The sequence below is a fragment of the Cervus canadensis genome, chromosome 26, assembly GCF_019320065.1.
Source record: "Cervus canadensis isolate Bull #8, Minnesota chromosome 26, ASM1932006v1, whole genome shotgun sequence".
In the NCBI taxonomy this organism is placed as follows: domain Eukaryota; kingdom Metazoa; phylum Chordata; class Mammalia; order Artiodactyla; family Cervidae; genus Cervus; species Cervus canadensis.
In genome coordinates, this window is record NC_057411.1 from 36,474,141 (window position 1) to 36,496,317 (window position 22,177).

The following is a 22,177-nucleotide window of genomic DNA, read 5'->3' on the forward strand; positions in this document are numbered from 1 at the left end:
TTTTGTTATTGTAGTAATATACTGGCCCTTGCATTTACAACAGCTTTTAATCTATGCCTAGTTTAGACATACTACTGAGGCATTTTCCTTCTAGAGTTTCTCTTGAATGCCCAGGTGTTCAAGAAGGACTCTACTCTTCAGCCAGTATGAATGCAAATGTCTCCCAGGCCCGTATAAGCTCTTCTTCAGAGCTCAGCCCCACACTTTGCTTTTTATCCTGACTTGTGGGTTTCTAAACTATGCATCATGACTTTATATTCAGCAAGAGTGGAGGGGACCACTGTGTGTATTTCTGGAGCGCTGAGTCTCTCAGACTTTCCTCTCTAAAACTCTGCCCTTCAAATTCCAAGCTCACTGACTCACATGTCTATGTTATCAACTCAGTGACATGTCTTTATTTTGATCCAGATCCTTCTCCCTGCACCATGGCCTGAATAGTGTCTCCAGGTAGAAAGCCGAGAAAGTTGTGGGGACCACCTCATTTGTTTCCTTTTGTTGAGGGATCAGGATCCCCTGTTGCCTGCTGTCTAATGTCTGAACATACTTTTTGAACTTTTTTTTGTCCAGTTTTCTAGTTATTCACTTGTGAGGGCCTATGTCCATTTCCTTCTACTCTGTCATGATGAGGGGCAGAAATCCAGTGCCTTACTTTTGTTGTTTAACACCAACTGAGTGAAGCACAGTGTCTGATCCAGCCCTCTTTGGATGAAGTAAGTGAAACACAGCGTGAATGAATAAAGCACTGGGTAGTTTTTCTAGCTGAGCAGCAATATGTGCCTTCTTATTTGAAAGAGGCCAATAATAGACATCCATTCATCAATTGGACAGTTACTGAATCCAAAACCAGTTTGGTCAAATGGCAAGGCTTAGAAACATGACTGAGATCCCTTAAGAACTGGCTATTTACTTAAAGATCCAGGCATTTTTTATGAGTTTTGACTCATATATAGATTTAAAATCTAATTAGATTTATTTAGGACTTCCCTGTTGGCTCAGAAGTTAAGAATCTGCCCACAATGCGGGAGACCTGGGTTCGATCCCTGGGTCAGGAAGATCCCCTGGAGAAGGAAACAGCAACCCACTCCAGTACTCTTGCTTGGGAAACCCCATAGACAGAGGAGCCTGCTGGGCAGTTCATGGAGTTGCGAAGAGTCAGACATGACTGAGCTTTAGATTTATTTGAACATCATTTGTTTCCACCTTCATAAATTGCTGTTGTTCAGTTGCTAAGTCGTGTCTGACCTTTGCAATCCCATGGACTTCAGCATGCCAGGCTTCCCTGTCCTTTACCATCTCCTGGAGTTTGTTCAGATTCGATTCCATTGAGTTGCTGATGCTATCCAACCATCTCATCTTCTGTTGCCCTCTTCTCCTGCCCTCAATCTTTCCCAGCATTAGGGTCTCTTCCAATGAATTGGCTCTTTGTGTCAGGTGGCCAAAGTATTGGAGCTTCAACTTCAGCATCAGTATCAGTCCTTCCAATGAGTACTCAGGGTTCATTTCCTTAAGGATTGACTGGTATGATCTCCTTGCTGTCCAAGAGGCTTTCAGGAGTCTTCTACAGCACTACAGTTCGAGAACATCAAATCTTCAGTGCTCAGCCTTCTTTATGATCCAAATCTCACATCCTCATGACTACTGGAAAAACCATAGCTTTGACTATATGGGCCTCTGTAGGCAAAATGATGTCTCTGCTTTTTAATATGCTGTCTAGATTTGTCATAGCTTTCCTTCCAAGGAGGAAGTATCTTTTAATTTTGTGGCTGCAGTCGCCATCCTCAGTGATTTTGGAGCCCAAAAAAAGAAATCTGCCACTGTTTCCACTTTTTCCCCATTTATTTGCCATGAACTGATGACACGATCAGATGCCATGATCTTAGTTTTTTGAATGCTGAGTTTTAAGCCAACTTTTTCACTCTCCTCTTTCATCCTCATTAAGAGGGTCTTGACTTCCTGCCTCTACAACTTCATAAATAGTACATGAATAAAGACCCAGGAAAATTCTTCAACTGATTGGATTTATGCAACACAATTTTATATAATTTTAACAGTAGGCCTCAGTTAGGAGTAGGGAGAACTGAGATCAGTATGCTGTGAAAGTGGAACACTGCCACATTATTTTGTGGGCTCAGAATATTAACATCTCAATTGAGTCAATGAAATATTATAAAAATGAAACTAATGATTAAGGCATATGATAAATATATCATGAGGGCATATATATTTTTCAATCATGATTTTGAATTATGGTGAAATTTATACTACTTATTCATACCAAATTGTCTATTTCCTTTTATGACTAGTAATAAGCAGTTATAGAATGAAGTTAGAGTTTAGCACTTAACCATAAACTCCTGAAGCAAAGTGGACTTTCAGGAAGTCAGACAGTTGACTTAAGTCTCTGATAACAGAGTATACCAACCACTAGTTATTTTATGTATTACTGACATAGAGGTAAAATGAGAATGTAGTTTGAAAATGACTACTGTGCTTTTTTCTCTTACCTTTTTGAATATAAGACTTTTGCCCTAGTTCCCCAGGGGTAGACATTGCCCGGGACTATTTTAGGACCTGTTGGTGTAGAATACAAGGAGAAAGATTTAGTTGATATTCATCTTTTGATATGCAAAATAAAAAGCATACCACATGTTAGCCTTTCAGATCTTGCCGTAGCCTTGAAAATGAGTTTTTCCAAATTCCTTTATTCCCTGCTTTAGCAAATTAAGTTTCAAGGACTCTCTTCACAGTTTTCTCTAAGTGTAAAGAATACACTCTATCCTTCTACGACAGGCCTTCTTGATAGAAGGAAGATATAAGGGAAATAGGAGAAATCTCTTTCCCGTTAAGATTGGCCCAGGTATTTGTATAATGAAGATTGGAAAGAAAAGAAGATGCTAAAGCATTCAGCTGTGTATGTCTCAGTTTCTTTTTGGGGCTTTGGTTGTAGTTAACTCAGGGGATCGCTAAGATTGGGGAGCTCAAGAAAGTTAGGGCTCTTGAACTAGTACTTATCTGGGTTTCCAGAATGAGGCTACGCACATTAAAGTTGGGGAACACTATTGATCAGATGGATACTTTAAAGTTTACAAACTCTGGGCTAAGAATCAGGACCATTTCAGGAGGCAAGATGATCCCAATAGCACAAGATAGAGCGAACCATTCTGCCTGGGGCCAGGGGAAGGAGAAGCTTTAGACTTAGGGGGTGCGGCCATCAAGGACTCAAAACAGACTGAATAACAAATGACTGATGCTCTGTATGAGAGCTTCTAGAGTCAAAACACTGAATCATGAATTACTAACTCTAAACTGTAGCAAAAGAAGCAGGTAGTACTCTTGCCTGGAGAATCCCTTGGACAGAGGAGCCTGGCGGGCTACAGACCATGGGATCACAGAGTCCGAGTGACTCACACACACACACACACACACACACACGTCTCATAATGTTAAGGTGAATGAAGGCCATCATAGCCCTTTAGGACAGTGCACAGCAGGGAGCGCACATCTGAGAATTAGCATGTCATCATTTCTATCTATGCCTTGGAGGGAGGGGGGCCCACAATGCCCTCAAGGACATCTGTGCTCTACATTCCTCCCTTCTTTCACTACTTAGGAAGTTTGAGGGCAGAGGAGACTATTAGAGACACTGAGAAATTTTATCCACGGAAAATGAACCAAATACGATTTAATCCCTAATCTATAGATTTAACCGGAATTGGAGAGTTAATCAATTTTTGCCCTCACTAGAGGGTCAACCCAGGGTCAACTAAAGGAGTTTCCCAGGTGGCTCAGTGGTAAAAGAATTCACCTGCCAATGCAGGAGACTCAAGAGATGCGGGTTTGATCCCTGGGTCAGAAAGATCCCCTGGGGTAAGAAATGGCAACCCCCTCCAGTATTCTTGCCTGGAAAATCCCATATATAGATGAGATTGGTGGGCTACAATCCATGGGATCACAAAGAATTGGATGTGACTGAGCACACACATGCATGCAGAGGGTCAACCACAAGGATTCTTTGAGGATAGGAATTTTCTAGAACAAGATTAAAAGTCTTCATTTCCTCTGCATGTTTAACCTGAATTAAAAAATCACTGTAATTAGTAGTTTGTAGTTTTGATGTAAATTTTAGACAAATTATTTTCATTTATATGAGTTGTTTTCATTGAACATGGAACTCTAAAATGTGCAAAGTTCTATTGAAGTACTCTGGCAGGTTCAGCACACATACACATAAGTCCTATCATTTTCTGCCCCTCCTCTAACTTCTGTTTTCATCCTTCCACAATCATACCCACCACACCATCATGAATTAGTCAAAAAATTGTTCTTTTTGCTGAGACAGGAAGCAGGTTATACAAGTTGTTCAACATGACACTCTAGGCAGCAATACTAATTGCTCACAGTTGGTAGGAGAGAAGAAATGTATTTTGCAGCTCTGTACAATGAGGGACCCAAAGGTCTTTGAGATATGGTCTCCACCTTCAGGTGAATAATCAAGAACATAAATCATGTGTAGAAGTTGACTAGTAAACCAGGTAACATGTGATGTAGGATGTATGAGTGGAATAAATGAATGATCTAGAATTTCACACAAGGAAGAGAAAACTGGGGCCTGGGAACATCAAAACAAAGTTCATCAGAAATGTGGTTCATCAGATGTACCATAAAAGTAATTTGGAGAAGACACAGGAGGGAAGTCATTGATATTGTGAGTGGCCCTCAAATTCCTAAGTAAACTGGAATAAGCCAAGTATGCATTTTATAAAGCGTTTGGGTTCAAAACCTCACTCTACCACTTACCAACTGTGTGAACTTGGATGAGTGACCTCAACTCTTTGAATCCATTTCCTCATCTATGATAAGGTGGACAGTAATGACCAAATACTAGCATGTTTTTTCTTGAAACCCTTAGTTTGCTGTTTATTGCTTATTTATTTCATCAAGCTTTAAAAAAATTTTATTTACTTATTTTAATTGGAGGACAATCACTTCACAATACTGTGGTGGCCCCTGCCACACATCGATAGCAATCAGCCACGGGTACACATGCACCCCCCCATTCTGAACCCCCCTCCCAACTTCCTTCCCACCCAACTCCCTCCCCACCCCATCCCCCTGGGTTGTCCCAGAGCACCGGCTTTGAGTGTTCTGCTTCATGTATCGAACTTGCACTGGTCATCTATTTTACATATGGTAATGTACATGTTTCAATGCTGTTCTCTCATATTATCCCACCCTTGCCTTCTCCACACAGTCCAAAATCCTGTTATTTACATCTGTGTCTGTTTTGCTGCCTTGCATATAGGATTGTTGTTACGGTCTTTCTAAACTCCATATATATGTGTTAATTAATATACATATTGGTGTTTCTCTTTCTGACTTACTTCACTCTGTATAATAGGCTCCAGTTTCATCTACCTCTTTAGAAGTGACTCAAATGTGTTCTTTTTTATATCTGAGTAATATTCCACTGTGTATATGTACCACAACTTCCTTATCCATTCGCCTGTAGATGGACATCTAGGTTGCTTCTATGTCCCAGCTATTGCAAACAGTGCTGCAATGAACATTGAGGTACATGTGTCTTTTTTAATTCTGGTTTCCTGGGTGTGTCTGCCTAGCAGTGGGATTGTTGGGTCATATGGCAGTTGCATTTCCATTTTTTTAAGGAATCTCCACACTGTTCACCATAGTGGCTGTACCAGTTTGCATTCCCACCAACAGTGTAAGAGGGTTCCCTTTTCTCCACACCTTCTCCAGCATTTGTTTGTAGACTTTTTGATGGTGGCCATTTTGACTGCTGTGAGATGATACCTCACTGTGGTTTTGATTTGCATTTCTCTGATAATGAGTGATGTTGAGCATCTTTTCATGTGTTTATTAGACATCTATACGTCTTCTTTGGAGAGATGCCTGTTTAGTTCTTTGGCCCACTTTTTGACTGGGTTTTTTGTTTTTCTGGTATTGAGCTGCATGAGCTGCTTGTATATTTTGGAGATTAATTATTTGTCAGCTGCTTCATTTGCTATTATTTTCTCCCACTCTGAAAGCTGCCTTTTCATCTTATTTAGCATTTTTAAATGTGTTTTTTATTGTGGTAAAAATCATGTAATATGAAATATACTATTTTAACCATATTTAACTCTACAGCTCAGTGGTACTAAGTACATTCACATTATTGTGCAACTCTCACAATCATCCATCTCCCAAAATTTTCACCTTCCTAAACTGAAACTCTGTCCCCATTAAACATGAACTCCCCATTCCCTCTCCCCTCCCCAAGCCCCACCCCCTGACATCCACCAATGTACTTTCTGACTCTATGAATTTGACTAATCTAGGTACCTCGTATAAGTGGAATCAAACAGTATTTTTCTACACCTAATATATATTGGACTGCATTTTTAGGGTTAATTTAATACATCAAACAGATTGTACCTTCTTTTTCTTTTCCCCTGTGCTATACAGTAGCACAATAAGTTCTCGGTAGTTACCTATTTTTATACATAACAGTGTATATATGTCAATCCCAATCTCCCAGCTCATCCCACCCCCCTCCCCCCCTTGGTGTCCATATGTTTGTGTCTGTATCTGTATCTCTCAAATACTAGTATTTTTGAGGATTAAATGAAATACCTTATAAGGCACTGAGTTCAGTATCTGGTACATAGCTCAGCAACATGATTTAACTCTATTTCCTTCCTGTTCATCATTGCCTTTCATCTCCTTTGACTCAAAAAGTTTTTCTTATGAACGATTTTGTTCCACATAGAGTCTTCATATTTCATTTTTTCTTTGTATGAAGGGATGTGAAGTGAAAGTCACTCAGTCATGTCTGACTCTTTGTGATCCCATGGACTATAGAGCCCATGGAATTCTCCAGGCCCAAATACTGGAGTGGGTAGCCTTCCCCTTCTCCAGGGGATCTTGCCAACCTAGAGGTCGAACCCAGGTCTCCCACAGTGCGGGCAGATTCTTTACCAGTTGAGCCACAAGGGAAGCCCTTCTTTGTATGATACCCTTCCAATTCCTATTATGGTAAAAATTTAGAAAGGGCCATTAAAATAAATGTTCCCTAAAGGAACTGCAAAACCAAAGTCTTAAACTGCTGCAGATTTAAAAAACTTCACATTTCACAAGCTCTACCTTAAACTCCAAATACAGTTTGCCTCCTCTTGAGAAGAATAGTTAAAATGGTTGCATGAGACTTTGTGCTAAGAACATTACATTTGCTCATCATATTTGAATATGGTTATCATATTTTGTCTACTATTTTCAGTTCAAAATGGACATATGGGGTCTAGATACATGGTCATTTAGCCACATAGCTCTTATTTCACTGTCAGGGCAGAGAAACCAGAACACAGATGTTGCAGTGTTTGCTTTATGTCTTTCTAGACCTCAGGCTAAAGTAGAAGAGTTATGCACCTGTGGCATTAACAAATGTTCACAGATCTGATTATTATTAATTAGATGATGTAATTATACATTATCAAATTTTCTGCTGGAAATAAGGGTCCACCTGTGTTCTGAATGCCTGTATCCTTAAATGGTAAAATATGCTTCCTATGTGTTTAGACTTCAGTGACTTGCCAAGAAGTTCAGGTGTTATGTACAGATTGGGCTGGAGATTGACAAGGACAGAACTTCTTGCTCAATATCTATCTGTCTGTGTTTCTATCTATCTCCCTATCTCTTTCTGTGTCTCTAATTCCTACCAATGATATGGAACCTAAATGAAATGAGATAGCTACACAGAGCAAAAATGAGGGCATTATTTTTAGTAAGATTTTTCTCTTGACTCTAGATTCTTAATGCTTCTGACATTCCTGGACTTTTGGGATCCTGCTAGGGTTGGGTAAGAGGCTGAATTCTTGCCAACTCCCTGCTCTTTTCTACTTAAGTTTACATCTCATTATTGACAGAAGTAATCTACATGCTTCTGTTTAAAGGATTGTTTGTTGTAGCTGTTCAGTCACTAAGTTGTGTCCAACTCTTTGTGACCCCATGGACTGCAGCACACGAGGTTTCCCTGTCATTCACCATCTCCCAGAGTATGCTCAAACTCCTGTCCATTGAGTTGGTGATGCTATCCAACCATCTTATCCTTTGTTGTCTCCTTCTCCTCCTGCTCCCAATGTTTTCCAGCATCAGAGTCTTCTCCAGTGAGCTGGCTCTTCACATTAGGTGTCCAAAGTATTGGAGCTTCAGCTTCAGCATCAGTCTTTCCAATAAATATTCAGGACTGATTTCCTTTAGGATTGACTGGTTCAATATCCTTGGTGTCCAAGGGACCCTCAAGAGTCTTTCAATACCATTAAAATTTTACCATTATGAGCATTTTTCTAATTGTTTCTTTTGCTTTTTAAGCTTTTGAGTTTGGTATAATCTCATTTGTTGATTTTTTTCCTCTTATTGTTTCTGCTTTTGGTGTCATGCACCTAAAATTATTGCTGAGATGGATATGAATGAGGTTATTCCTCATTAATTTTTTTCTAGGAGTTTTATAGTTTCAGGTTTTATGTTTAAATCTTTGATCCATTTTAAGTTAATTTTTGTGAGTGGTATGAGATCAGAATCCAATTTAATTGTTCTGCACGTGTTTGTCCAGTTTCCCCAGCATCATATGCTGAGACTGTCTTTTCCCAGTGAAATGTTCTTGGTTCCCTTGTTGAAGATTAGTTGACTATATATGGAAGAGTTTATTTCTGGGCTCTTTAGAGTATTCTTAGAGGTCAGTTTTTATCTTTCAATACTTTGAATGTCATTTTATTCTCTCCTGGCCTGTAGAATTTTTGCTGAGAAATCTCTGATAACCTAATAGGGTTATCTTTGCAGGTTACTGTTTTTTTTTCCTCTGACTGCTTTTAAAATTCTTTCTTTATTACTTACTTTTGGCAGTTTTAATATATCTTGGAGAAGGTCTTTTTGCATTAAGATAATAGGGTGTTCTATTATCTTCATGGACTTGAATATCCAGTTGCCTCCACAGGTTTCAAAATTCTCAGTTATTCTTTTTTAAATTATTTTTTATTTTTAATTGGAGGATAATTACTGTACAATGTTATACTGGTGTCCACTGTGCAACAAGGCGAATCAGCCATAAATACATATATAATATCCTCTCCATGTGACCTGCTTTACTTCTAATGCATTCTTCATCTCATTTTGTGAGTTCCAGCTGCAGAATTTCTATTTGGTTCTTTTTTAGGATTTCATTTCTATAGTAAAGTACTCCTTCTGTTCATTAATTTCATCCCTAAGAGTATTGCATTCCCTTCCTGAGTTTTCTCATAGCTCTTTTAATTTCTTCATAATAGCCACTTAAAATTCTTTATCAGTTAGATCACAATATTCCATGTCTTTGGATTCTATTGCTAGAAAATTGTCATTTTTCTTTCTCTGATAGCTTATTATTGTGGTTTTTCATGGAATTTAGTGAAAAGTGCCTCTACCATCACATTTGAAGTAGTGAATACTTATTTAGACAAGGTTTTATTTACTACGATTCTAGTAATTGAATAGGTTAGTAGTTAGGAACCTTCTGTCTTCCAGAAGGTGGCGCTATAGCACAGATTTTTGGTTTCTCTTGTAGGTGCTGACACAGGTCGGGAACCTGAAACTAAGGGTGACAGCAGAGTGGGGCGAGGGGTGTGGGGAGGTGTGTACTTAGCACTTAGGACTTTCGATGTACCCATGGCCTGATAGGGGGGTCTTCAAGTGAGGGGGTCCCAGAGGACTGTGGGCAGTCGTGTTGCCTCCAGAGGACAGACAGCAGGAGACACTTTCTATCAGCCCTCTGTGTCTGCCTTCTTCCCTTTCCTTTCCCTTCCCCCAGTCACTCCAGTTCTCCTTTTGAGAGAGTAACTGGTCCCCTCTCTCCGGCTATTGCACTTGTGGCCAGCCCCCTCCTCACCGCCTTCACCTTTAGCTTCCTCTGCCAGAAGGGTTGTGCTGGCTAGCGTAGCAATCTACCTCCTTCTCTCCTCTGGCAGCCTCTCTTGCTGCAGGCTCCATTTGCTGTGTGGGCCAATCTACCTACTTTTGGACAGAGGAATGAATATCTTGGGCATCCTGGTATACAGGGCTGTTTCTTTCCCCTTTACCCCCGACCCCCTAGTTGTGGATGTTTGATTAGTTGTAGATCAAAGACGAGAGACAAAAGGAACGACCTAAATCACCATGATGCTGACAGTCACTCTCCTCACAGTAATCAATTAATAGATTCTCATGTATTGTCTCTGTCACCATTGGCTCATCAGTCAGCATGTATTGGGGGTATACCTTTTACTGAGAATTCTGTCGTCTTTATATTGCTTTTGATTCACTTACTCCATTATGCATTAACCTGTGTGACAGACCTGAATATACCCACTAGACATAACTAAGAGCTAAAGAATCTATGGTTTTTATTTGGTATGGGCCTGTGATTCTGAACTTCAAAGTCCCAAGTAAAAGTTCTTTACTTGTTTTTTTGTTTGCTTGTTTTTGTGCTTGTTATAGGCTATCCTACATATCCAGATAACAGTCACTTAGTTTCAAGACCTTCCTAAGTAAAGCAACTTATTACTGATAAATCACTCAGCAATATATTGTTCAGTTAAGGCTCCTTAGTTGAGTGAGTTTAGTAATGGTATCACCCTAGATCAAGCCGCATCTCAGGCAGGAAATATCCCTCAATGCTAAGTAAGTAATTATTTGGCTTTATATTTTTTTGTTCTTATAATGACTAATGTCAGGTGATTCTTTTAGGTAACCTGAGATTTATGAAGCACAGTGCCCAGGTCTCAATGAATGTAGCAGTAAGGGCAAATAATACTCCATTTATTCTGTACTACTGTATTTGCAAGATACTAATTGCATAATATATTTCATTTTATGTAAATATTTTATAAACTCTCTGAGATGGCTACTGAAGTGAAGTGAAATGAAGTCTCTCAGTTGCGTCCAACTCTTTGTGACCCCATGGACTGTAGCCTATCAGGCTCCTCCGTCCACTGGATTTTCCAGGCAAGAACTGTAAAATGGGGATAATAGTAATAGTAGTAGCCATCTCTACTACTATTATACATATGTATAAACTGAGGCATAGAAGAGGTTAAATAATTGTCAAGAATGTCAGTGAGTGGTGGAGCCAAGTTCTTTGCTGATTGAAAATACTGAACTTGTTGAGTTGGCTATTGATGCAAGTCATACAACCATCATATCAGTTCGGTTCAGTTGCTCAGTCATGTCTGATTCTTTGCACCCCCATGGACTGCAGCACTCCAGGCTTCCTTGTCCAACCATCATATAAAAGGGCAGATTTGTGGTTGTCATTACCTTTCTAAGACACAATAAAACAAAGAATAAAATTTTATTTGTTATTAATTTGCTTGCCGTTTCTATTGCTTTTTGTCTCTGCTAATCCCTGTGTGATCTGTTGGAGGACATTACTTTAAATGTAGAGTTTCTTTAGAAGTGTTTGAAAGGACCTAATTTTTCTAAAAACAATTTATTGGAGTGTAGTTGATTTAATACATTGTGTTAGTTTCAGGTGTACAATAAAGTGAATCAGTTACACATAGTACACATATACATACATCCACTCTTTCTTAGATTCCTTTCCCATATAGGTCGTTACAGAGTGCTGAGTAGAGCTTCCTGCGCTATACAGTAGGCTCTGATTAGTTATCTATTTTATATAGTAGTGTGTATATGTCAAACCCAATCTCTTAATTTATCCCTCCCTGCCCTTTCCCCAGCAACCATAAATATGTTTTCTACACCTGTGACTCTATTTCTGTTTTGTAAATAAGTTCATTTGCAACCTTTGTTTTCAATTCTTCATATAAGCAATATCATATGTTATTTGTCTTTATCTGACTTCACTCAGTGTGACAATGTCTAGGGAAGGACCTAGTTTGAAAAGAGGAAAATAGTAGACTGAAAGATACAAAACTTCTGGACTGCATAAATGAGTTTGGCATATGTGTCCCTCCACTAGTATTTCATCATCACTGCCACCATCATTATCATCATCACCACCACATGGTTTCGATAACCAAGTGGAAAATTTTCTCCCCAGAGTAAACACTGCATTATTGACTAAAGACTACTTTCATCTTCCTATGTATACTGTTCCACCAAATTTTCTTTTAAATAGAAATTTGTTACTTGGCATTGGATGACAAGGAACACTCAACTCTGTATTTTATTTAATTTTTCTGAATTTAATTTCTGAATGTATCAAATTTCTAAATTTTATTTTCAAATTTTCACTAAATTTCAATAAAATCATTAAAACCAAAAACAGCTGCTATTAAAGTACCCTGCTTCTCATTTTATTAAAAAAAATCTCTTTTATTTAGTTGAAGAATTGTCTTTTTTTTCATTAGTTTATCATATTGGTCCCCAGAACAAAGTGCCTAATGTTCCAAAAGTTTATTCTCCCTTGATTTTGGGATAGACACCTTATTAATATATAATTACTCAATTTTTTTTGATTGATCAGTAATCTTTGATAGATGTTATAGCTAAATGTGGGCTTTCCAGGTGGTTCAGTGGTAAAGAATCTACCTGCCAGTGCAGGAGATGCAGAAGACCTGGGTTCAATCCCTGGATCTGGAAGTGCTCCTAGAGAAGGAAATGGCAACCCATTCCATTATTCTTGCCTGGGAAATCCCATGGACAAAGGAGCCTGGTAGACTGTGGTCCATAGGGTCACATAGAGTCAGACACAACTGAACACAAACACACACAGCTGAATTTAATCCAAACAGAGGGGGAAGAAACCCACGTTTTATTTGTTCATGTTATACAAAGTTTATTTTATTATTAGAAAAAAAGTAGTTCAGTACTGTCTCCATCACAGTACTTGCGTTGGTCCCTGCTGATTGACAGCAGCGCTCGAAGCTAGAAATGCCTAAGGCACTGCCTGGGCTGCGCTGTTCCCACTGAGCTCCATGGACTCCACGGGCCCCATAACACTGGGGCCAGTGTTGTGGCTGAGTCAGGGCTTGTGTTTCTAATAATTATGACCTCAGGGCACACTTCAGCAAGAAGCCATCAGGGAACTTTGAAGAACATTAAATATTCATATCCTGGAGGGTATGGGGCATGCTGGAGGGCCATGCAATATGGTCACAGGTATATAAGAGAAAGGACTTCATGCTCTGCTCTTATCAGGGTCTGAGTTGGGTGTCTAGGGTTTTGCAGGGTCATTCCTTATTGGCTTTTGAACTGTGGTGTTGGAGAAGACTCTTGAGAGTCCCTTGGGCTGTAAGGAGATCCAACCAGTCAATACTAAAGGAAATCAGTCCTGAATATTCACTGGAAGGACTGATGCTGAAGCTTAAACTCCAAGACTTTGGCCACCTGATGCGAAGAACTCTCTCACTGGAAAAGACCCTGATGCTGGGAAAGATTGAAGGCGGGAGGAGAAGGAGATGACAGAGGATGAGATGGTTGGATGGCATCACCGACTTGATGGAATTGAGTTTGAGTAAGCTCCAGGAGTTGGTGATGGACAGGGAAGCCTGGCATGCTACAGTCCATGGGGTCGCAAAGAGTCGGACACGACTGAGTGATTGAACTGAACTGATCTCCTTATTGGCTATTTGGTGCAGGAGAGTGGAGGCAGGGTCACTCAAAAAAACTATCTAGGTTGCCCAGGGTTTTCTGAATGGGCAACTTTGTGGGTGTGAGTAGCCTAGTTCTTTACCCACTTAGTTTTCTAGTAGCTGTGTCTTTATAACTGGCAATGTGTTTATTCATATGAGAGTCTTTTGAATTGAAAGCCTTGGCAATCAACAGTTTAATGTCAGGCATTTACACTGTAGTACTCCATTTATCACTCACAACTTCTTTCTGCCTGAATAACAAAGCATTTTAATTATAGGCCTGTAACTGCCTCTTCCTTATCCTACCCTCCTCCACTCAGGGCAAACCTCTCCACCCAACTGGAAGAGAAAAACAAGTTTTAGCAGCTTTATAGCTACAATGAACTGAAATTGCTAACTCTACTTCAAAAGATGAACATTTATTTCATTTTTATTAGTAGTATTAGGGTCAAGAGACAGAAGTTTTAACTCCACTCAAGATGAGACTAAAAATTTATTTGATTTTATGCCATTTAATTGGTATGGCTCGTCCCAGAATGTAGTTATCATTTAAGTCTTCATTTGAATCCATAGTGTCTCTCCTTTTGTCTCCTCTGATGACACTTTAAATCAAGTTAATTCTTCTAAACGTAATGATCGTACAAACAAAGCAAAACAAATCTCCTGATTCATTTCAGAGGTGATTAATCATCCTGCGAAAAAGTTGTACTTTCTCTTATGCTGTAGTTGTCTGAGAGACATGCCCAGTTAAGGGTATATTTCTCGGTCCTCTTACATCTAAGCAGGTCCATAACGTTTGTTCTTGCCAATGGAATATGAGGGGGAATGAAATCTGCCAAATTCTTCTTTAGGCAGCTTTCTGTAGATGAGCATAGTCAGGTGTTCCCCATATTGGAAGCCAGGTTATGAAGATGGCAGAGCCACGAGGCACAGTGAGTCTGAATTCTTGAGTCAGCACTTGGAAGAAAAAAACTGACCAGGAATACATAATTGGCATTTTAAATGAAAGAGAGGTCAACTTCTATTGAATTTGAACATTATAACTTTTTTTTAACCTTTTGATTTTATACTGGAGTACTGATTTCCTGGAGGAGGGCTTGACCACCTACTCCAGTATTATTCTTGCCTGGAGAATCTCATGGACAGAGGAGCCTGGAGGGCTACAGCCCAAAGGATGGCAGAGTCGGACACGACCAAAGTGACCGAACACGCACACATACACACATTGCCGATTAACAATGTTGTGGCAGTTTCAGGCGGACGGCAAAGGAACTCAGCTGGACATATACATGTATCCATTCTCCCCCAGACTCCCCTCCCATCCAGGCTGCTGTGTAACGTTGAACAGAGTTCCTTGTGCTATACAGTAGGTCCCTGTCAGTTATTCATTTTATATATAGCAGTGTGTACCTGTCCATCCCAAATAGGTATCTATTGTGAAATGATATGCCACAATGAATTTAGCATCAGTCACCACTGATCTCTAGTTCTTCATCTAGTTTTTCTTCAAAGTGACCAAATTATTCTTTCACAAATTTTTCATGTGTATACAATTTCATCTTAAAATCCTTTTAAGATGGAACATTTTAACTTTTAATTTTATCTGTAGTTAGCACCTAAATGTAGAATATACTTCAGCTTTAGTATCTGATTTAGCACCCTGTTACTTATTTAGTCATCAAATATTTACACAGATGTTAGTACACACATACGTACATATACACACACTTATAATACTTACAGAGAACTCAGTGTCAGGCACTCCGAATACTTGAAAAAGAAGACAGATAGTTTTTTACCTTAACTATAGTGAGGCCAAAAATCTTCCTCATGGTAGATTTGTCTTTTCATGGCTTTTCGTTCTTTTGATTTGTTTATGAATAGCAATCTTTTTTCAAGGCCCTGTTCTCTTATTCTCAATAATCAATGCATGCATGCATGCCAAGTTGCTTCAGTGGTGTCTGACTCTTTCCAACCCTATGGAATGTAGTCTGCCAGGCTACTCTGTCCATGAGAGTCTCAAGGCAAGAATACGAGAGTAGGTTTCCATGCCCTCCTCCAGGGAATCTTCCTGACCCAAGAATCAAACCCTTGTCTCTTATATCTCCTGCATTGGCAGGTGGGTTCTTTACCATTAACGCCACCTGGGAAGCCCCTATAATCAATACTTTTACTCAGTTATCACCTCTATGAATAACCTCTTAATCCATTTCTCTGATCATGGCCTCCTAACTATATTCTAGTTTTTCTTTTCCATTATTTATAGGACATTTTCATTTGTCCACCATAATTTTAAACTCAACTAGAAGTCAATATAAAGTTATGGTTAATAGCATAACAAAATGGAGCTTGAATTATGATTAAAGTCAAGTTTTCCATAGTAAGACAACTATTAATTGAATAGCTACTAAACTAATTCTAATCGTTAGCTTATATTGTTTCTATCAATAATTTTTTTTCCTAAAAGGAAATGCAAAGTGCATGCCAACTGAGTGTTAGTCAAATTCAGTTTGTTTCTGTGTCTCTTTCATATAAATTACAATGAACTGTATACCCTGAGAAGAGTTGTAGCAATAACAATTTGAAGGTTTTAGCCTTCACCTTTTTATTCCGACATAAAAAATATTCAAGCACCTCTTCATGAGGGAAAACTTTATAGAAGTGTTTGTCTACTTCAGCCTCATCCAAGTTCTTGATTGAATGAGAGCAACAAGGCAAGAGTGTAAACTTGAAAACACTTGTGTCCTAGCTTACGGAGGAGCTGATGACCTAGTTATTAAGATTTCATTTTGATTGTGTGAAAAGAGAAGACTGGACATGTTGGAGCCCAACGGTTGCTGCCTCCATGACCCTACACTGAGACCCCTAAGTGATCAGATCACAAGAGCTTCCCCCCCTTTTTTTTTTTTTTTTAAGAGCTGCCCTTAATCTAACAGTGTGATGAGCATGTTGACAGGAAAGAGTCAACTCAGTCAAGCTTAGGGGACTATTCTAGCTGGGGATCAATGAGGAGAGAGGATTTTAGACATAGCAATGGAGCATCACTGAAATTAACCTCTGGCTCTGTCCCAGGGAATCCGTGACAGATTCCTAGAGGCACATTCCTAGTGGAATGGTGGGGCACATTGAAGGGTCAAATGAAAGGGGTGTATCATGATAGGTGTGTTAGAAATGGAACACAAGCTTCTAGGCCTTAGGTTTTATATATTTCATTCACATTCACATCCTTCCACAATTGTTCTTTAGAGAATAGCAAAGGAGAAACTTGACAATGTGACAGGAATGTACTTCAGCAACGTGACAGGCAGAGCTTGTGTGGATAGAAAGGTCAGCAGCAAATTGAGAAGTAGAGGGTTGTGTTTGGGAAGGCTTAAAAAAATGGATGCCTGAATCTGTCTTCTGAGAAAATTCCCGGTGCCTTCATAATGTCTTTCACCATCTCTCCCTTCTCCCTTTCTTCCTTCTTTCTTTCCTCCTTTTCTCCCTCCCTCCTTGCCTTCCTTCTTCCCTTATTCCTTCCTTTCCTCTCTTCATCTCTTTTTAAAATGCCACTTATTGAATATATATATGCTAGACATAATGCTGCTGCTGCTAAGTCACTTCAGTCGTGTCCAACTGTGTGACCCCATAGACGGCAGCCCACTAGGCTCCCCCGTCCCTGGGATTCTCCAGGCAAGAACACTGGAGTGGGTTGCCATTTCCTTCTCCAGCGCATGAAAGTGAAAAGTGAAGTGAAGCCGCTCAGTCGTGACCAACTCTTAGTGACCCCATGACTGCAGCCTACCAGGCTTCTTTGTCCATGGGATTTTCCAGGCAAGAATACTGGAGTGGGGTGCCATTGCCTTCTCCGAGACATAATGCTAGGTATTAGCAATACAAGATCATTTCCTTTAAGGGTTTCACTTTCTATTGTGGAAGTCAGAAATGTAAATCATCAATTATAGAACAGTAGGGAAAATGTTGTGATAACTACATTAAATGTCTGCATGCAAACCTAGAGGCAGATAACCTATCATGGCTGAAGAAGCCCAGCAAAATTTCTCAAAGGTGAGGGGACTACACTGACTCCTAAGACTGGGAAGACTAGATGGAGATTAAATGTGCAAGGGCAGTCCTGGTAGGGACATCAGATCAACTTAATAATGACCAGAGTTGGACAACAAAAACAATAGAGTTGGAATGAGTGAGTAAACAAAATATATGTGCTTAGGCATCCAGGCAGCAACAACTGATTCAAAGGTTGACTCATCATAGAATTATGGCCTCACTAGTGCTTAAGAACATGGACATGGAATAGAAAAGCTGAATATTTAGATTTGTCTAGAGCTGGGCTTTTGCAAGGGAAAGAACACTGGAAGGAGGTTGGGTTATAGAGAAACTCCAATCTGGGAGCCCTGAATGAGGAGGGAGAAATTTGCAGACTGTGTTTCTGGTGCCACTGCAGAGACCACTGTTTTATTTATATTTTCAGAGCCTTTGACTGGGACTTCCCAGATGTCACAGTGTTAAAAGAATCTGCCTGCTAATGCAGGAGATACAAGAGACATGGATTAGATTCCTGGGTCCAGAAGATCCCCTGGAGAAGGAAATGGCAGCCCCCTCCAATATTCTTGCCTGAGAAATCTCATAAACAGAGGAGCCTGGTGGGCTACAGTCCATGGGTTCACAAAGAGTTACACATGACTGAGCACACAGTCTTTGAGCCTTTGATAAGACCCCTAAGCTCCTCCTGTCTGTTTTCTTCCATTCAGTTTAGTAAACACCTTTGTCTCTGGATACATAGGTAAATAAGCTAAGAGGTAGAAGAATATACAAATTCTTAATTTCTATATTTCCTAAAATTTTTGGAAATGTGTCAAGATTTTGTTGAAATTAGAAAAACCTTAATATCTGTATGGAAAATACCAGCCTGGGTGGGGACAGCAGGGAGAGGCAGGGAGAGTAAAATCCTGAGAATTACAAAACTGGCTGGCTGTTCAGTTCAGTTCAGTTCAGTTCAGTTCAATTCAGCCACTCAGTCGTGTCCGACTATTTGCAACCCCATGGACTGCAGCACACCAGGCTTCCCTCTCCATCACCAACTCCTGGAGCTTACTCAAACTCATGTCCATCAAGGCGATGATGCCATCCAACCACCTCATCCTCTGTTGTCACCTTCTCCTGCCTTCAATCTTTCCCAACATCAGGGTCTTTTCCAATGAGTCAGTTCTTCCTATTAGGTGTTCAAAGTATTGGAGTTTCAGCTTCAGCATCAGTCCTTCCAATGAATATTCAGAACTGATCTCCTTTAGGATGGACTGGTTGGATCTCCTTGCCGTCCAAGGGACTCTCAAGAGTCTTCTCCAACATCACAGTTCAAAAGCATTAATTCTTCAGTGCTCAGCTTTCTTTATAGTCCAACTCTCACATCCATGCAAGGAATCGAACCAGGGTCTTCTGCACTGCAGGCAGATTCTTTACCAACTGAACTATGGGTTACACTTAACTATTACACCAGTCTTGTGCTTGTTTTGAAATATAGTCCTGCTTATTTCCAAATTCCTATCTCAAATTTAATTCACAGTGCTTGTTGGTCCATGCACAGGTAGACTTCTAGTTCTAGCATCTTGGAATAGTGGGGCCTTTTCACACCCTCTCCTTATTCTGTGTGTGATCCTTAGCTTAGGGGCACACAGGAGATAGAAGAGAATATTTCCTAGAAGATGGTCTGGTGAGTTGGCTGTCAGTGATGGTAAGGTTCTCTCTCATGTCTGTCTTTTAGACATTGCATCTCTGTCTAATGTATGTTAGTTCTTCAAGTGGTCCAAGGTGATGGGTTCACTCTTCATAATTCTCTTCAATGAATAATAGCCCACTTTCATTTATGTGCCTTGGCCCAATCAGTTCATTACATAGCCTCTTACTGTGGGAGTCCCAGCGCCTAGCTTGTGACCCATATAAGGGTTATGTCTGAACTTGACTTCTCCAGGCGACCATTGAATCCATGGCATGATTCATGGCCAACTGGAGGTAGTATTGACATCTTCCTGGATTCCTCATTTTTCTCTCTCTTTCCTCATCTTTGACCACGTCCCAGTAGAACCACTAACTCAAATGGTGCCTTTAAATGAATTGTAAACAAAATAAAAAAATTAAATTAGGAAAAAAAATCCAACTGAATTGGGAAAAAAAAAACCTGAGTTGGAAAAAAAATTTTCCAACTAAATTGGAAAAAATAAAACTATGCTTCTCTTTCTTTGAGAGATGTATCTCTGTGCCAGACCAAATCTCACAGCTTGACCTTGGCCTGCAGCTTGTGTTTCAGTTTTGTTTGCTACCTTAACTAGGTGTTCTTATGCAGGGCACAGCCTTGATGCTCACACATGGAAGTCCTGAGATCTGTTGTTCATCTCCCAAGCCCTGTGGCTCAGCACTCTCAAGATACAAGCTGGTTTCCCTCACCAGCAAGGTCACTATAGGTGAAGGCTGTTAGTGAGCTTCCCAGGTGGGGTAGTTATGAAGAATCCACCTGCCAATGCAGGAGACACATGTTCAATCCTGGGTTGGGAAGATACCCTAGAGGAGGAAACTGGCTCCAGTATTCTTGCCTGGAAAATTCCATAGACAGAGGAGCTTGGTGGGCTACAGTCCATGGGGTTGCAAAGAGTTGGACACACGAGCATATCAGTGTACCAACCACCTTATAGTAAGTGATGTTGAATTCCTTGCTTCTGACATGAGGGAAAAAGGGTGGAGGAAAGATTGCTGCTCCCAAAACCCTGCGCTATGCTGAAAGCAATCTCTTGCAGACCCTCTCTTGTGGCTCTGAATGGTGAAACTCTCCACATCAGTTATTTCCCTTGGCTACTGAGAGCAGGGGAGTCACATGACTTCGTTGAAGTCATCTTTAGGCCAGTGGTTCTCAAATTGGGAAATTTTGCCCCTCAGGGAACGTTTGGTCATGTCTAGAAACATTTTTGGTGTCACAACTAGAAAGGAGGTGTTACTACTATTTAGTGGGTAGAGGGCATCTGTGTGCTTAGTCGTTCAGCCGTGTCCGACTCTTTGCAACCCCATGGACTGGGGTCTGCCAGGCTCTTCTGTCCATGGGGATTCTCTAGGCAAGAATACTGGAGTGGGTCACCATGCCCTCCTCAAGTGGATCTTCCCAACCCAGGGATCGGATCGAGCACAGGTCTCCCACAATGCAGGCAGAATCTTTACCATCTGAGCCACCAGGAAGCCCAGGTAGAGGACATGGAGTTTCTAAACATCCTCCAATGTAGAGAACATTCCCCACAACAAAGAATGTACGTGTTCAACTCTTTTGCAACCCCTGGACTATAGCCCCCCAGGCTCCTCTGTCCATGGAATTCTCCAGGCAAGAATAATAGAGTGGGTTGCCATTTCCTTCTCCAGGGGATCTTCCCAACCCAGGGATTAAACCTGCATCTTCTACATTGGAAGGCTGATTCTTTACCACTGAACAACCTGGGAAGCCCAAGACAAAGAATAATCCTGTCCAAAATAGGATTAGTATTGAGGTTGACAGATCCTGTCCTGGAACACTCCTGAGCATCTTATCTACTCACAAAGCCAAAGGTAAGGAAATGACTGTACCCCAACTCCTCACATCCAGGGACCAGGAGAATTAAGTTCTTATGTTTGACTTTTTACTTAACTTCGACTCTGGGCAAATCTTTGCTTCAATGTCTTCTGTCAAATGTAATGAAAGTATCTGTTGTACTGTCTTTGTAGGGTGGTGATGAGAATGAAATAATAGAAATGAATGTTCTTTGAAAAAATTTTCAAAAAGCCACAAAACTCATTATTTTGCTATGTTGAGAGAGTTCTAGACACAAAAGCATTCTGGCTGACTATGGAGCTGAATTACTCCCTGCTTTATCCCTTTGTGTAACTGTAACATCAAGTAACTCAGTTTAGAAATATGTCACTTGTTTAAATATAGGATAGGTTATCTAGATGAGAAAATTTGCTTGATGTTATTGTCTTTGGTGTTAATCTTTTCTTACACTCGATTAGTTCCCTTGTCATTTTTTTTGACCCAGTTTGCATAGAATATTATCTACATCTGTGAAGAAATTAAAGTTGGACTGGCTTGTAATTAGTAGTATCACTGAAACACCTAAGTTAGTGGCATCACCTAAAATTTATGATCAGAGTCTGAACTAAATCTGTATCATTTTGAACATGACATAAATGAAATAAACACAGTGACTTTGGGCATGCACAATCATTAACAGATACAAATGCATTAAATGGGATGAAATGTTACAGAAAACCTATGTACCTATGAAAATGCTTCCATAGTTAGATCCCTGCCAAAGCAATGCTAAAGGTAACATGAAAGGGACATAATGTAATCTTATTATCAATAGTTGGCCATTTACCAAAACAGCTTGGTACCTTCTTAGAGTGAATCTCTAGTCAGCAATCCAGTTGCAAAACTTCATTTTAAGAGTTAAGAGGGATAAACTGGAAATGCTGTTAGGATTCTACATTAAAATAAAAAATATTACAGGCTGAGAAGAGCAGAATGGATAAAAGGCTTTTAGTTTGCTCCCTTTGAAACACTGTTT

At 40.0% G+C, this 22,177-nt stretch overlaps 1 long non-coding RNA gene across 1 annotated transcript in view; it reads left to right on the forward strand.

Moving 5' to 3' along the window:
- Positions 1–18,365, forward strand: part of LOC122428438 — a 31,367-nt gene extending 13,002 nt beyond the window's left edge. Inside the window, exons 2-3 of the long non-coding RNA XR_006265713.1 lie at positions 11,090–11,105; positions 18,355–18,365. This is a non-coding gene — a long non-coding RNA (uncharacterized LOC122428438). The remainder of the gene's footprint in view (positions 1–11,089; positions 11,106–18,354) is intronic.
- Positions 18,366–22,177: the final 3,812 nt, after the last annotated feature.